We start from the raw sequence: 16311 nt of genomic DNA on the forward strand, positions 1-16311 counted from the left end.
CCTTCCTGAAAATGATTCCGTGGTACGCCACGAAAATTCAGTTCCTACATCGGTCGTTATGCGAACTATCGGTAGCTCGTATCGTTATTTATGACTATCGATTGATTTGCCATTGTCACTTGGATAATTGTATTTACGAGTGGCAACAATAAGTCATAGATGAATCGACAGAGTTGCTAATTAGAGCGTGGCAATTTCAGGGCACTCGATGCATGAATTTCGTGCGCGGGTTTGGTACGTTTGCATAGGATATGGGAGGATGCTACAAGATAATTTGTTCTCGTACTAGCCATTTTCGTTTCAAATGTTCTTTAACGCCTGGTTAAATGGTCATTTTTTATCATCTTCTTCTCCATGTAATTTAATTTTTCCATCTAATTTAATTTTTTGGGTGTCATCGAGCACATAATTGGGAGGATGAAGATCGGTGGACACGCGCTCGAAATTCAGGATGCTTGATCGATCGTCCCAATCGGAATCTCGCGCATGCAAGTTCCTTTGTACGCGGATCCTCTGATATGTAGCGAGCCATCGATGCAATTACAGTTATTAACGGACAATTATAATCACAATTTAATGTATTGACTGAAAAATACTTCATAGTTTAACTGGATTCTTTCAATGATTTTGTTTGAATTTGCACCGACCTTTTCAGATATTTTGAGTAGTATGTTTAGGAAAATGTATTGGTAGCTATGTATTCAACTTTGCACTCATGTCGTTCGAGAAATTCAATTTTTGATATAAGTTAACAATATGTTCGTCCATTTATTCGTAAATGTTATTAACAAACATGATACGTATTAAATGATAATAGTTCAATATTAGTAGACACAGAGAGAGAGAGAGAGAGAGAGAGAGAGAGAGAAATACGCCAATGAAAATATTATGAAATGTGTAAAAAGGTCGCCATAATTGATCTTTTCCGTACTGGTATGGACGACTAAAGTCGATAATCGCTAAACGCATACACACAGCCTACTATCATTGCTCGATTGTTTATGTCCTTCTGTTTAGACGTTCCGGGCATTTCGTTATAGGTGTTCCTGTGCAATTTCTCAGTTTAAATAATTATTAGCAAATTCACTAACAAACAGATTAAATAAACATTGTGGTTGCTGCCAAGTAACACTACGCCGCGGACGAACATCGTATCGAAGAGATTAAACTTAAAATTTACTGGTACGTTCTATGAAGAATAACACTCTTGACCTATTGATGATGTATAAATAACATTTCACATACAGTATCTCTTTGAATTCCAATCAATATAATCACATTGCAATAATATATCCTCCTTTTAATGTATATTTGTTACAGCACTGGGTGATAAATATTTCTTACGATAATGAAAAAATACCAGTTTTATGATCCTACGATAAATTTGGTATTAAGAATATATATATTTGTCTTTATTAGTAACTGTAACATCATAAATATTCGGAAATATTGCAAAGAGAGAACAACTGATTTGAATTCTTTCCTGGATCAGTCAATGAACACTGATTTTATTCTGTTTACAAATTACTTATCTCCTGACCTCAACCTTGATTATCGAGTCGATATAGCGGACGGTGAGTTCGAATAATCGTTTACTTTCGTTCTCCATATGATTTGTGTGTGCCGAGGAACACGAATTGCGCGGAAGCATATATTCAATAATAATTTACAACGAGCTGACGCGTTGATAGCAGGATCATTAAAATTAACGATTGATTATTCCTACAACTTAGAGATATGTTGATTTCTAACTATGTACTTCGATCATTAATAATATGTCAGCAGAACTTATAATTTATAAGTAAACATTTTATCAGTTATTACCTATATGATAATCTAGCAAGACGAGGTCGAATTCTTATTAAAAGCAAAAATAAATAAATAAATAAAATAACGTACAAAAGCTCGCCAAAGAGTTTTTTCTCAGTCGCTCAACTATCGTTCGTGTCTTATCGAACAGTATAGGTTAAACAGGGGCCATTGAAACTCCAATACGCTTGCGATACGTGTAAGCCTATTTTATCTAGCAGACAACATTGCCTGGTAACGGTGCATTGTCATTCGAAAATTGCACCAAAGGCGATGCTGCGAGGAACCAACCATCGAGGAGTACGGATACATTAAACTGGCGAACTTGCGACAGTCGTGACAAATGGCTCTCGAGGCCATTCGCGCGAGTATATTAACATCATAATGAAACTCGCTCCACCAGAAACGTCGTGACGGGTAATTGGAGTTCTTCATAGATTTGCGCGGCCACGCGTAACTTCTTAAATTCTACAGACATTTATATAGTAACGATCGAAGTCAAAGAATTCGAGGAAGATGCGATAAGTTCGCGCATCGGTATATTCCAGCAATTTACAATTAGTTCTGGCCGAACGTAATTAGGACACACGTGGCTGATAATGTCAACAACATGGAGCTTATTTACGTTGTGGCAGCTGGTAACAGAAGAGTTACCTTGCGCGTGGAATATGAACGATGGGTTCGTTGTGTAACTCGTATGTAACGTTGAAGGAACGGTATTATATAATATATTTTGTAAAAATTATAGTTTATCACTCCATAATGTTTTCACACTTATTCAAGCTTTCTCAACAGATCATCCATTTTGTTTCGTTAAATGACAAAAGTTCTTCGCATCGAGGAACAGTTCTTCGTTTAGATTCTACAGATTATTATTAGTTTATTATTAGTTAGTTGAAAAATTATTTCAATAGTCATTTTCAACGAAGGATATACGATCAACGTGACCACGTGCGATTTAAAATTCTGAAATTAACTATAAAATACAAAATGCTCTCCTATTCCCTGTAAGGTAACTATCACTCGTATGCTATATATATATCATCATTCATCTTCCACCATCCTTTTTCATTTCATTCTTTGCACAATTTGTCATATAGTCACCGAGAGCGTTTCTCAGCCATACATTAGCGTGTCATCGCCTCCCATCACAGGGCATAATCGACTGACAGAATTGAATCGCATCATATAACAAACGTGCATGCAACGAAGACTACTATCGACGTATCAGACAAACGGTCATTCGCTCTTAAAAGTTGCATGACCTGCCACGATTAGCATTTCCAACTGGGTGGTAATCGTCATCGGTAGCTTGGCATCAGATGACGCGTTCTCACAAGAGGGTCAACCCTCAATTCTCGTGTCACCTCACGATATCCAAGGAGTAAAGGCAAATCGACAGAGTGAGATGAAAGATATAGAAAAAAGTTTTTCGCTGAAAATGAGATTTTTATGAAATAGAAGCTTTCGTTTTAAAACAACTCGTTTATTAGTGAAGAAATGAACGAATAAATTTATCAATTTTTTACTATGCCATCTTCGTGCTCTTTTATGTATATTGGCGAAAAATGTTCATCCGTGCAGAAAGATATATATACATATTTATTTAAAAAAAATATTGCAACTGTAAAATTCACACATATTATAGTAATGTAAAAAAAAAAAAATCGGCCGTAAAAATATGTTCTCTTTGTACGATATTTCTTTGTCCTCTACTATCTTTTTATTTTGGTTGCAATTAAAAAATGTGGTATGGCTAGCATCCTGTATATTATGATAAATATTTTGTTAAAAAAAAATTGAAATACCGTCGATCTCTATAGAGCACAAGGGATACGTCTCGAGCTATACAAATCACACGAGTTATACTAATTTAGACATAAAAAGTAAATCTTACATGCTTCATAACTATACACTTCTCTATGTTTACGAAGTTTACGAGATAAATATCGTTCTTATAAAAAGTGAAAGAAAAATGGCAAAGAATCGATTTTGTTAGATATCGTTAGACTCATCGGCTCTCGTTCGCCGGTTGATACAAAGAATGTATGTACATAGAAAGCGGACGACGACGACGACGACGACGACGACGACAACGACGACGACGGCGCGGTGGCTCGACGCACCAAGGCAGAACAGACAGAGAAAACGGAACGAACGAGAAGCCGGAGGGGTGGCGAAGCGTCGGTGGCGCCTCCAAAGCGTCGGTTGGTGGGGGCTCGTGGTAGCAGGGGCGTACAGACGCGACGCGGCGTATCCATCTCTCCTCAGTCGACGTCAAGCCGTCGCGACGCGTGCGTCTTCTCTTTTGTTGGTTTTGCGAACCTCACGAGACTCGCGTGTCTCGCACAGCGTGACTAGTCTTGTCCGTGTTCGCCCACCTGTTCGCTCCAGTAAGTCGATCGCGAGTATCATGACAACGAATGTTATGTTCCGTGTAATAATCGGCGACTTGTCGCTTGGTGCACGTGCGTCATCCTTGTTGTCGTAGCTTCGTTACCTTGTGTTTCCGTGTTTCACCAGGGATACCTGAGATTTCGAGGGGTTCTCGCGAGTGACCTGACAACCTCGCGGTCCAGGATCTGCCACGCGATCATCGCGACGCGTGTGTCGTGTTTCGAGCACCGTAATCTCGTGATAGGTGGTTTGCTAGCCGGCTAAACTGGAACAGTGCTACTGGTACGTTGCAATAGAAGAAGAAACAAACGGTGTGACGAAGAATCTGTTGCAATCGTGTTGGTAATCAGTGAACCAATCTCTCGGTGATAATTAGTGCGAAACACTCCTTGGATTATGACTGTTGGGTAGGTATGCGAAAAAATATTCCAATTATTGATATTTATATGGAAGAGGGTTGAAGTCGTTCGTGTTTGGAAGCAGTCAGAATTATTGACGATGGGATGTTACGAATGTCCATTGCTGACACGATCATCATGATAGTGGATGAACAGTGGAGCGATGGTGCGCTAGGAAGAGAATTAATTGGAGAAATGGTCGTCACGTTCTCACGTTCCACATTATCCATGTTGTACGTTATTAACGCGAATTTCGCGTTCGTCAGCGGTTAAAGCTTCGACTAGAACACAAATATCGTCGCAATAGTATGCAATATGAATCAGCGACATGCTTGGTTATAAAGAAGTATGCTTCTATCGTACGGGAAATGGTAGCGAAAGCTATGTCATACGTTCTTGATCTTTTTGTTAGGGGCGAAGCTTTGTATATTTTTGTCTCAAGCGTGGATCTCATCGGTTCGAAATCGGCTTTGTCAGCCGATTAACATTTCCACTTTGGTATTCGTTGAGATCTCGTTAATGTTTCAAGCCAGCCTCGTTTATCTTTGGACAAGTGACAAGTGTTTTCGCTCGGGGCAAATTTACAATAGGCGCGAGTGCTGGATCCGACCCGGCATAAAAGTCTTCAACTACCGGTATGGCTTGATGATCTCGTTGAAATTTAAATAGATCATCAGACGTTCATCTTGCGTTTCGTAACGTGATTGGGCTTTCCTATCTTCCCACTACACAATCGTGTTTCTACTTCCAACCATTTTAAATTCTTTGAACAGAGCTTGTTGAAAATGAAGTTCTATCCGATCTATTCAAATAAAAGGAGAATAAAATAGAGAAACAAGGTGAACAAAATCGACGAGCCTACTAAGTTTGATATATCGACATGTTACTCGTACGATACTGTGATATACATATATATGTATATAGATTGACGTAGAGATAATCGATAGAACAATTTATGCAAATATAAGAAGCATAAAATCGGCATGGAAATCGATGTAACACGGATATCGATACTCCGATCGTTCTAAGCGCTGTATCTTAAATCATAGTTATTTTGAAACACGAAACATTTGTCCAGCTTTAGCTATTCATGCTTCTAATCCTTCTGTTTATCGCACATTAATGACTCTGTCAGTAAGGCGTAATGATGAGGCGACTGTTTAGATTGACATCGCCGCTGGCCTTCTCACCTTGACTGGCTGTTGCACGCTTTCGCAATTTAAGCCGGTCAACGTATCGTATCGCGTGTTACAGTGTTACAACGTCCGATTTCTACTGTTTCGCTGTTTTCATTGCTCGATATCGATTCGCGATTATCAGCGCCGTATGAATTCTCCGATCGAGACATATTATGATCGCTTCTACCAGCGTACGCGCGATTTCGATGGCCTTGAAGTTTCAGTTGTACGACATGGCTGCGTGGACCGCATATAGTTGAAACGGTATCGATATTATTAGATCGCTGCTCGACACGTTTCGACAACGATCGTTGTTACGAAAATTTGTCAATGGTTTGCGTCACGTGTCAAATGTGTTCGCTGTTTCGCAGTTTGTTTCGTTTGGCAGTACTGTGCGTTTGTGGGTTTCTTTTAAGTTGCGTAATGGCGGGCGTGAATTATCGTTCGTCTAACGAGCCAAATACAAAGAGCCGATTGTTCCAACGTTTAACCCTCGGCTGGTTGGGTCGTTTCAGACTACGATGCTCAACGAAATAAAGGATACGAACAAGGATATAAAAGGAACGCATTAATAATAAAATTCGCAAGATATGTAAGTGATTCGTATAACGCATATTATGGTATACGGCGTATATGACGCTGCTTCCTTTAACGCGCAACGTATCTCCCCGTTATACGACGGTCGGTTGTATATCTTTCGTAATTTTTTCGTAATATTTTATGATTCTACGCATCTCGTTGCGTATAATTTAGTTTCTTCAGATTTATAATTTCGATAGTTACATAGCTTCCGTTAGATAACTAGAATGATAATCGATAAATCTTTGAGTAAAGTTCTATAATAGTAACTGTAATAGCCTATTTTTACATATTTAACAATGGAATTGCACGTAGGAAGTTGTACTGGTCAGAAATGGCCCAGTCATCGCCATCATCTGTTTATCGTTCTTAAGTTAAACCGTATAAAGATTCAGTTATTCGTTGAAAAAACAGCGAATTGTAATTTTATTAGGGCAGAAAGATTGTTTCTGGAACCGACGATTTTATTCCCGAAAGATAAAACTTGGCTGTGATGGTATGCTTGCGCCACGTAAAATCAAGCAGAATCTGTACATTCTTGATTCAAGGACTATTAATTGGGTCACGCGTGATGATTCGAATTGCCATGAATTTTCAAACATACTTATTCGATACGATTCGATAATATCACTACTTAAAATTAATATTTCTCCGAATCTGCCTTAACGCCTTTAACGATAAACATGATCATTAATTGCACTGACCGACACCATAATAAAGGAAGCAGCATTTCTCTTTGTCGATTCTTGCGGTTTGAATTATACAAACTCACAATCGGAGATACGAGCTTTCCAATGATAAATAGCAAACATATACTCGTTCGAATAATTACTCGTGGTATTGTATTGTACGTCAGCGTTCATAAGTTCGGGGTCACGCATCAATTGATACTCCTAACTGAAATTGTTACAAGAAAATAGTTCGTGTACTGTCAAGTTGTACGCACAGCGATGAAGCAGATTTCGAGAGAATTTCAAATAATATAATATATAAAGTTACTTTATATAATTATCTGAAAAACAACGTTTGAAAATAATCTCCAATAACGCGACGTTAGAGAATCTTTAAGCAAGTTTTTAAATTTGACAATAAGTAATGACAAGTTTGCTTTTTAGATCTGCAGTATACATTTACAATGTATCATTCCATTCTCATGGAATCATTAAAAAGGTTAACAGAAATATTCAAACGAGTCTGATAAATAAATCTGAAAAAGATCTCGGAGCAAACTTCGATTCTCTTCGTGCGTACGCGATCTACAAACCATAATATCTTCCACGATAGAAAAGGGAGAAAAGGAAAGGAAACAGGAGGAAATAAAAGGAAAAGAATTTGAAGAACAGAGCGAGCTTACGACATTCGTCGGGTTGTCGAACGTGCGGTGGCTACTGGAGAAAACGCTGTTCCGGCGTCTTTGTCCCGATCGGCACGTCGCTTTATCGTGGCACGTGAGCCTCGTGCCAAAATCACCAGGCACTGGCGACAAATCGGTATCGTGGATTTATTCTCGGCGTCTTTGCCGCGGTGCAGTGTCGAGAAACGATACAGCAAAGTGGAAGCGAATTGTCTTCTGCGAGAGCTTTTGACCGAGAGACCAGGCCAGGAAAGCTGCGATATGTTTTCACGGAGTGGCTGCATCTTCGAAGGCGTTCTGTTCCTTCGACGTAACGGGTCTGGACACGAATTCTCGAGAAGATGTCTGTATCGGGAAAAGGAACGATTGGCGCGCTGATTCGTGCTCTTTCTTCTTCCGAACCCTTCGCGTGCGAGCTTTTCTCTTAAGCTCGTTATCCACAAGCGTATATGTACAAGCTACCGCCGAATAAGGGTTTGCGTTATTTTTGGCCAGCTTTCATAATCACTTCGAATTAGAGAATTCTTCTATTAGAATTACACGTTTAGAATTATTATTTTTAATTAGAATCTAATACTGCCATTTTTTTATATTACAGATGAGTGGAATCTATGTAGAAACCGAAGGAATATCTATCCACGAATTACGATCGTAGATAGATCGTTTTATTTCGCTCCGCGTTAATTATAAATCTTGTTATACGATGACTTTATATACCAGTCGCTCCATTCAAGTTTTTCCACCATTCACTTATAATAATTGTTATTTCACAATACTATCAGTTAAGTTATAAACGAGGTTATGGTACGCGAGGTCATTCTTTCGTAACTCTTATCAGACATCCGCCATTCACGTGTCAATTACCGTTATGGGAACCCAGAATTAGAAATCGGATGAAAATAACTGTGTTATAAACAATATGAAATAGCGAGTTAAAACGAATCTCTAGATTTTATCTCTTTACGTTCGTACAATATGAATTTGTATTAACTTTTTCTGCTAACAAGCGGTAATGCATTTTTTGTATATGTTATGTAATGTGTCGTGCATTGCTGGAAAGAAAACTAGCTGGCCGACACAGGGGCAAGGACGGTACTTTGTATTGTTTACCGTCACACGTTGTTGTATGTATTGTCTTGTTCGTATACGTGACGTTTTCGGCCAATACACGCATTCTGAATTACATTGAGCCTACATGAAATAAGCAATCAGATATGCATTCCTTACGCTAGTCTTCTTTCCAGCAACACACACTACACACTATGCTATACTATTGTTTTACAATCAACATGCCTGACATGTGCTATGAGCGAGCACGTAGCGATATATTGATCGTCAAGGCAAAATCAGAAAGGAATTTTCCTCATTTACAGATGAACGTATGTATGTATTACGATATTGTGGGTCAGTTTTTACGACGATAGTTCTTATTTCGTTATGAACGGGACGACTCGGTAGACACGAGGAAGACAAGGTTCGTTTCGTATAGACGAGAAGTTTGCGCGTTATTAGAGTATCGCGGAGGATTTTCCGTCGTCGACAATTATGCTATGCAATTATACAACACGGAATGAAATTATACGCTAATGACGTTGCAACATGCTCATCGTGATAATGGATAGGAAACTTGTTTCCCTTCTCCGCGTTTTATTCAAGGCTTCACGATGCGAATGCAAGCGTAATTTTTGTTCAATCTTGTGTGATTTTACTTGCATCATTTGAAATGATGTAATACGTTTATTTTTCCAAGTTAACTTCGATACGATTACACCTACTTGGTACGAAATGCTGCTTCGAGCGAGTAATTTTTCACTAAACGATGCTATTGTCATCTCGTATCGTAATAGCAGGGGAATAGTTTAACTGAATCAAAGAAAACATACGCTTTATCACTTTCCTTCCCAGTTCGTTGAATAACGTATATACTGATGTAGAAAAATATAATATATTTCTTTAACGTTATTGTTTATTCTAATTCTTTTTCAAATATTATGTTGCAATAATTTTGAATAAGAATGTCAATTTGTGCGATTAAACGACGTTCAACGATATTCTATACTTCTGGTATCTATAGTGTATTTACTTTAACTGGCATTGAGGAAGACACTTGAAATTATTTTAAGCGTCGAACACGTATGGTGTATTATTGAAATAGACTTACGACGTAGAAATTCGTTTATATTTCAAACGCATTCGGAATAATTGAATTTTTCCGAAAATTATTTCTCCTAAAACCTTCTTCTCCTGTAAAATGTATAGCTGTATTTACCATTGGATTCGTTAAAATATATTATGTTAAAAATATTTGTTTTTTTTTGTTATGAATATCTATATACTGTCAAAAGCATTTGTATATCGATACTATAGCGTATACTACGTACTGCGTAATGCAAGGAAGGTTCTGCGTGTACACAGGGAGTAGATTTTCGACTTGGTGACCTATATGTACAAGAATCTCTGATTACATGTCTCGGATAATCGAGAGTCAGAGAGGCAATGCCCGTATAATTGGAAGTCCAGATAATCGATGTTCGAATAGTTGATATCTAGATAATTGACGTTTTACGGTATTAACAAAGTAGCATTTGTTGACATGGCACAGCGGAATAATCGAAATTATTATTAGGTCGTGAAATTTCGTCAAGATAATCCAAGCAACTGACACAATAATATTATATTATTTTATGCAATGTTTTGAATGAAATTGTTTAAATAGCACATTGGATGTAATATATCTTTTTTTGTAATAAAAGTCGGCATATTATCATATATTTAAATTCACGCTGGATTCAATTTATATTTTTCCAACTCATGCTATTTAAAAAATATTTTATTAGTAAACGTACTGCAATGTAAATACGTATGTTGAAACTAAAACGGTGACCTGTTATGACCAGCTCTCGGGAAAAATAAGAAAATGATTGGGACCAGAAAATTGTCAGGAGGTTACAAAGTAAAAGAGATTGAAAGGTGACTGATCAAAGACGCGAAACTCGTTTAAAAGGTAAATTCTACAAAAGTCGAAGATGCAGTACGATATTCAAAGTCCTGTTGACTAACCACTTATAAACGAAGAATATCTTTTTAGAATCTATTACAAGACAAAATAATGTATCGAAGCTTCTAGTACTTAACGTACGTACACGTATAACAGGTTCGTATAATTTCTCAAAGTTCAAAAGTAAAATCACTATGGTATTCGCTAAGAGAAGTACAAGAATCGTTGAAAAAAGTACAAATCTGGTGTAGTAAAGAAATTTCGGAAGATGATGAACAGGAATATATGCATATCGGGAATTTAAATAACAAAACTGAAAATCATTAACTCCTTAACGGCCTGTGACTGAGAGACTGAACCTGTGTCGAAATTAATAGGATAAAATTGTAACACGTGCGAGTATTTTGCAATGCTACGAATGTATCATGTGTTTCGCTCATGGTCGTGTCATGTTAATACGTACAGGTCTTTTGTTTTCGATTATTCCGCATTCTACTTTCAACAATGATGTTTGCGCCGCAGAAGCGTTTGCATCTTGTAAATTACTTCAACAAAGAGTAATTATGTTTTCTTCTTGTATTAGAACAGTGATGTTATTGAGCAATTACAACGATACATTTGTAGGTTTAAGAAAACATTTTGCAATATTAAACTTTAGTTGTTAAAAGCAATAATTATAATTATCGATCATCGTATATCATACTCTGCAGCACAATGGAGGTTGAGGGAAATAGGAAGAGAGACAGAGGTGCATGCCAGAGAGCAGTGACTCATAGTTGATGAAAGAGCAGCGTGTAAAGTACGATAACGCGCATAGCCTGGCCCGAGTCCAATTGTAAGCGCGTGGGAGCCGCGCGATCAAATCGAACGCGTTTACAAGAAACGCCAACTCGTGCTATAATCGAACAGCAAAAGTGGCGATATCGGAACGGACTCGAGGCCAAAGATAAAAAAAGCAGAAGAAAAGAAGCGTTCCGCTGGGTTGCGCGTCGGTATGCTATGCAGATGTAAAACGCCTGCCGTTTGTGTATCGGTTTCGGCGTCAGTGACGGCCGCACGTTTCGCGCTCTCTCTATTTAGATGGTAAAAGAACACTTGCAAAAAAACAACAGCGTTACATAAAAGCAAACGCCGAATGCCAAGCAATAATGCGTTCTGACGTGTACATGAGCGCAAAAGCTGCTCCAATTGTGTCGATCGCTACATACTCACAGATATCGACGTCCACGACCTTTGCCCTAGTCGTCCCTGAAAAACCTCGCGACCACCGAACAGTAATCAGTTATTCCTATTTGACGTGGAAAGCTACTGGATTCTGTAGGATGTTTTTGAGATATTGGAAAAATATTGAATTAAATCTCTAAATATGTGTTAAGTAGCTTACTCGATCGCTGTTCGATTCAGCCGCACGCGTGACTTCTAACAGAAAAACGGAGGACTTTTCCAGGAAAGGAGAAAGTCTTTAATCAAGTGGCATACCATTTGACAGGAACACCAATCTTGGAAGAAATCGAGGAACAATTTCTCGATTATTTCTGGAACAGTCGTCGGTTAGTCGATAAATCTAAGTTGAAAACATAACGTGTCGAAGCTGCGCACGACTCTCGTGGCGGCGTAAAGTTTAATGGTACGTTCCGGTCCGAGGAGAGTAAACTTCTGCCGTCGTTGGTTATCGTTAACCAGCAAAAACCTGCTTCGAACCTTGTTTAGAGCAACGTGGAAAGTGGCGAGAACACTGGGTCGCAGTACACACGCATATATGCGCAACAACAGAGAGCGGGGGAGGAATGAAGTAAACCATAGAAAATTAGTTAATTAGTTTTCCTGGCTCGATGGATGGGCGGTCGTGTTGCGACATAGATTTTAATGTGGTCATTTTCATAGGGCTGCATAGCGTCGGTTATGGTAGCTGTAAGTCAAAGTAATAAAAGAACTCGCAATTTAATCGAAATAGGAAATCATCATTTCGATGAAAAATAAAAATCACGGTGTTACTTCCATTTCTATGATTTCGACAGCTTCCCGGCTCCACTTTCATAAATTAATGGAAAAAGTATCGGTACGTCTCGATTTTCACGCAGGTAACCAATCTAGCGTGAGAATCGTTGATCATGAAGCATGAAGCTCGTTCTACGGTTTCGCGCTGACTATAACGAACGTCCGTCCCTATGGTTTCCTCAGTGTTTGAGTGTACGTATAACATTCCGCGAATCTTTTGGTGAAACTTTAATTAAAAATTTGAGTACGATGAGGCGTTAATTATTTACAAATGATTGCAATGTGTTATAATAACGTGAACACTGTTAAGTCTATATATGTACGTTTAATAGATCGACAACAGATAATAATAGGAAAGTAATTGTACGTTTGCGGTTAGACAAGATATTTTCTGTTTAATCATTGAGAAGTATTACGCAACCGTAATTAAATACAATCGTGTTAATATTTCTTTCATCAATAATGTATCTATACATGTATACGTAATTAAACTATTTAATAATAATTAGAAAGTTGATATGGAGAGAGATTTTTTACAATCGGCATGCGATGTAAATGATATTTAAGTGTAATAACGTAATTGAATAAACAACTTCCTCTTTAGGACTGTAGAAACGAGTTTCTTATATCGGCGATTTTATAACGTCCAACGATATTATATCCTAATTATAGAAAATACCTTCGTGTAACAACGATAATTTCCATCGAATATTTCATCGACATGATTATTTCTCATACATTGAAAACTCACGCATACATACTCGTTACGATTTATCGATCGGCAGTCAGTCCTTCGAATTACGTTCGAGTAACACGGTAATTTTCCCTGGCCAGCCATGCCTCTATTTGGCTGTACAGATTGTGAATTATAAATCGACGTTGAAATTTATTAATTAAACCGGAAACAAAGATTTCGTTTAATATTCAAATAGAGACCAGCATTGGCGCGTTTGCGTGCTGTGTAATACTCAATTGGCCGGCGCTCGTGAAATATTTTGTAAACGTCGCATTATAAATTCTGATATTATTCACGTATCGTTATCCTGTGACTCTTTTTCCTTGCCGTGTCGTATTTTGCAAATCCGTTCGTTGCGAATTTAAAATACCACGCCGATGTAGCCGATAGAAATTTCAAACGACGCAATATTCTATTAGGTTAAGTAAAAAGTTCTGAGCGTTTTTCGCTAGATGTCTTTAGTGAGCCATATCTCACGATGTGCACATCGCATCGAGTCATAGTATACACCGATTTCAAGGTGATATTACGCATCAAAAAGGTTCTTTGTCAGTTTTGTGTTCGGTGAAGCCAGTTGTGTGTTACAGCGTTCGAAAATGGAGATAAAAAAAGAGAAAATTCGATACATTCTTCAGTACCACTACGACCAAGGTGAAAAGGCGGAGCAGGCGGCCAAAAAAATTTGTGCTGTTTATGGACCCAGTACAGTATCGAATGCAACAGCAAAGCGGTGGTTCCAACGATTCCGTTCTGGTAATATGGACGTCGAAGATGAGGCACGCTCTGGTAGGCCAATCGTCGAAAATGTGGATAAAATCATGGAAATCGTCGAGTCGGACCGGCATGTGAGCACTTATTCCATTGCCCAGGAACTGAAGATTAGCCAGAAAACCGTTTGGAACCATTTGCATAAGGCTGGTCTCAAGAAGAAGCTCGACGTATGGGTGCCACATGAATTGACGCAAAAGAACCTTTTGGACCGAATTGATGCCTGCGATTCTTTGTTGAGACGTAACGAAATCGACCCATTTTTGAAGCGGATGGTGACTGGCGATGAAAAATGGGTCACATACGAGAACAACAGCCGAAAAAGATCGTGGTCCAATCGCGGTGGGCCGGCCCAAACGATCGCCAAGCGTGGATTAACGGCCAAGAAGGTTTTATTGTGAGTTTGGTGGGATTGGAAGGGAATCATCCATTATGAGCTGCTCCCATCGGGGCAAACACTTAATTCGGACCTCTATTGTCAACAACTGACCAGACTGAAGCAGGCGATCGACCAGAAGCGGCCAGACTTGGCCAATAGGAAAGGTGTTGTGTTCCATCAAGACAACGCCAGGCCGCACACATCTTTAACGACGCGTCAGAAGCTCCGAGAGCTTGGCTGGGAGGTTCTATCGCATCCGCCGTACAGTCCAGACCTGGCACCAAGCGATTATCACCTTTTTAAGTTTTTGCAAAATTTTCTTGATGGTACAAAACTGGCCTCAAGAGAGGCTTGTGAAAATGAGCTGGTCAAGTTTTTTACCAATAGGGACGAGGACTTCTTCAACCGCGGAATTATGAAATTGCCTTCAAAATGGACAAAAGTAATCGAACAAAACGGCGCATATTTAATCTAAATCGAATAATCTTGACTATGTTAATTTCATCGTCGAAATAAAGCGAAAAAGCGCTCAGAACTTTTTACTTCACCTAATATTTTGCAGATGTGAAATTATAATATACAAATCTTTCGTTGAACGTGTCCGGAATCAATTTTTACGCTGCTAATAGCATCGAACTCCACATTTCAGAATGCATCTGAACCCCCGCCACGCAATGCATCAAAAATTTGATATTGAAAGGGTTAATATAAATAATCGTAATTTAACTTCGCATTGAAACTGCTTTATAACACTGTTTTTTCGCTCTTACAAAAATGCCAGAATAGAGATTGAAAATAGGAGCGATTCCAAAATTTTAACCCAAAAGTGTGCTCATTTCGAAACAAAAGAATTTCTTCCGCAAGAACAATCAAAATATTTCACCTCGAATTCTAAAACAAGACGCTCTTTTTACAGAAACGTGACGTTCGCATCTCTTCGAAATACCAGGAAAGCAAAAACGAAAAAGAGGTAGACACAGAGAGACAGAGAGAGAGAAAATGATCAAAAAGGGGGGAAAATGATTCAGCGAAAGGCGTGCAGAAAAATGAGGGCGAACGTTAGGGGAAAGTGGAAAGTTTCGGTATAGATAACGTAGCAGAACGGCGGAATCGCTGAAGGTGCTGAAAAATGCAAGCATGTCTATCGCTAGCGCGCGACAAGCAACGGTGACTTGCGGTCTAGCAGTGTGCGCGCAAATTCTACTGGCGATGTCTGACTACAAACGCGGCCGAACCACTTGGTTTCCCACGTGAAAGCGCTTACGTTAGCTCGAATCGAAGAGCGAGATAGGGAGGAAGAGAATGTTCGGCCAGGGATTGCGGATTGCAGCCACCGAGTTTTTGAGTCTTCTCCGCGATTCTTTTTGCTTGGCCCTTCTTTTTTTTTTTGCTTTTCGATTTCTCTTCCAACCGTCTGCCTCCCTTCTTTCTCTTTCTATTTCTGATTCTCCATCTCTTTCCAACTTTAACGCGCGCGCGTATATATTTTCCCTCTTTCCCTCGGCAACGAGCGAAATCGAAGCTCGGTTCCTCCTTTGTTCCCCATGTGAAAGCGCTCGTTACAGCGTTCCGTGCCGCAGGCTAACGTTATTGTTACTAATTTCGTTCCGCCTCTTTCGATTTCAGTTTTCAGCCTGCCAGTAATTATGAACGAACCCGCTGCGCCGCAACGACGCAAGATCGCGAACGCACAAGTCGTACGGAATATTCGTTTCAT

General features: G+C 39.0%; 1 protein-coding gene across 20 annotated transcripts in view; it reads left to right on the plus strand.

The window, feature by feature from the left end:
- The first annotated feature begins 4056 nt into the window (after nucleotides 1-4056).
- Nucleotides 4057-16311, plus strand: part of LOC117207819 (CUGBP Elav-like family member 2) — a 354083-nt gene continuing 341828 nt past the window's right edge. For 7 of the 20 annotated variants that reach the window (XM_033448417.1, XM_033448414.1, XM_033448424.1 and 4 more), the window contains exon 1: nucleotides 4058-4613. The gene's annotated coding sequence lies outside the window, so the exon portion shown is untranslated. Of the gene's footprint in view, nucleotides 4618-16311 lie in introns of all 20 variants that reach the window. The other 13 variants (XM_033448427.1, XM_033448430.1, XM_033448432.1 and 10 more) reach the window with 5 other exon arrangements.

Source organism: Bombus bifarius, unplaced genomic scaffold (assembly GCF_011952205.1).
Source record: "Bombus bifarius isolate JDL3187 unplaced genomic scaffold, Bbif_JDL3187 scf7180000008046, whole genome shotgun sequence".
Classification (NCBI taxonomy): domain Eukaryota; kingdom Metazoa; phylum Arthropoda; class Insecta; order Hymenoptera; family Apidae; genus Bombus; species Bombus bifarius.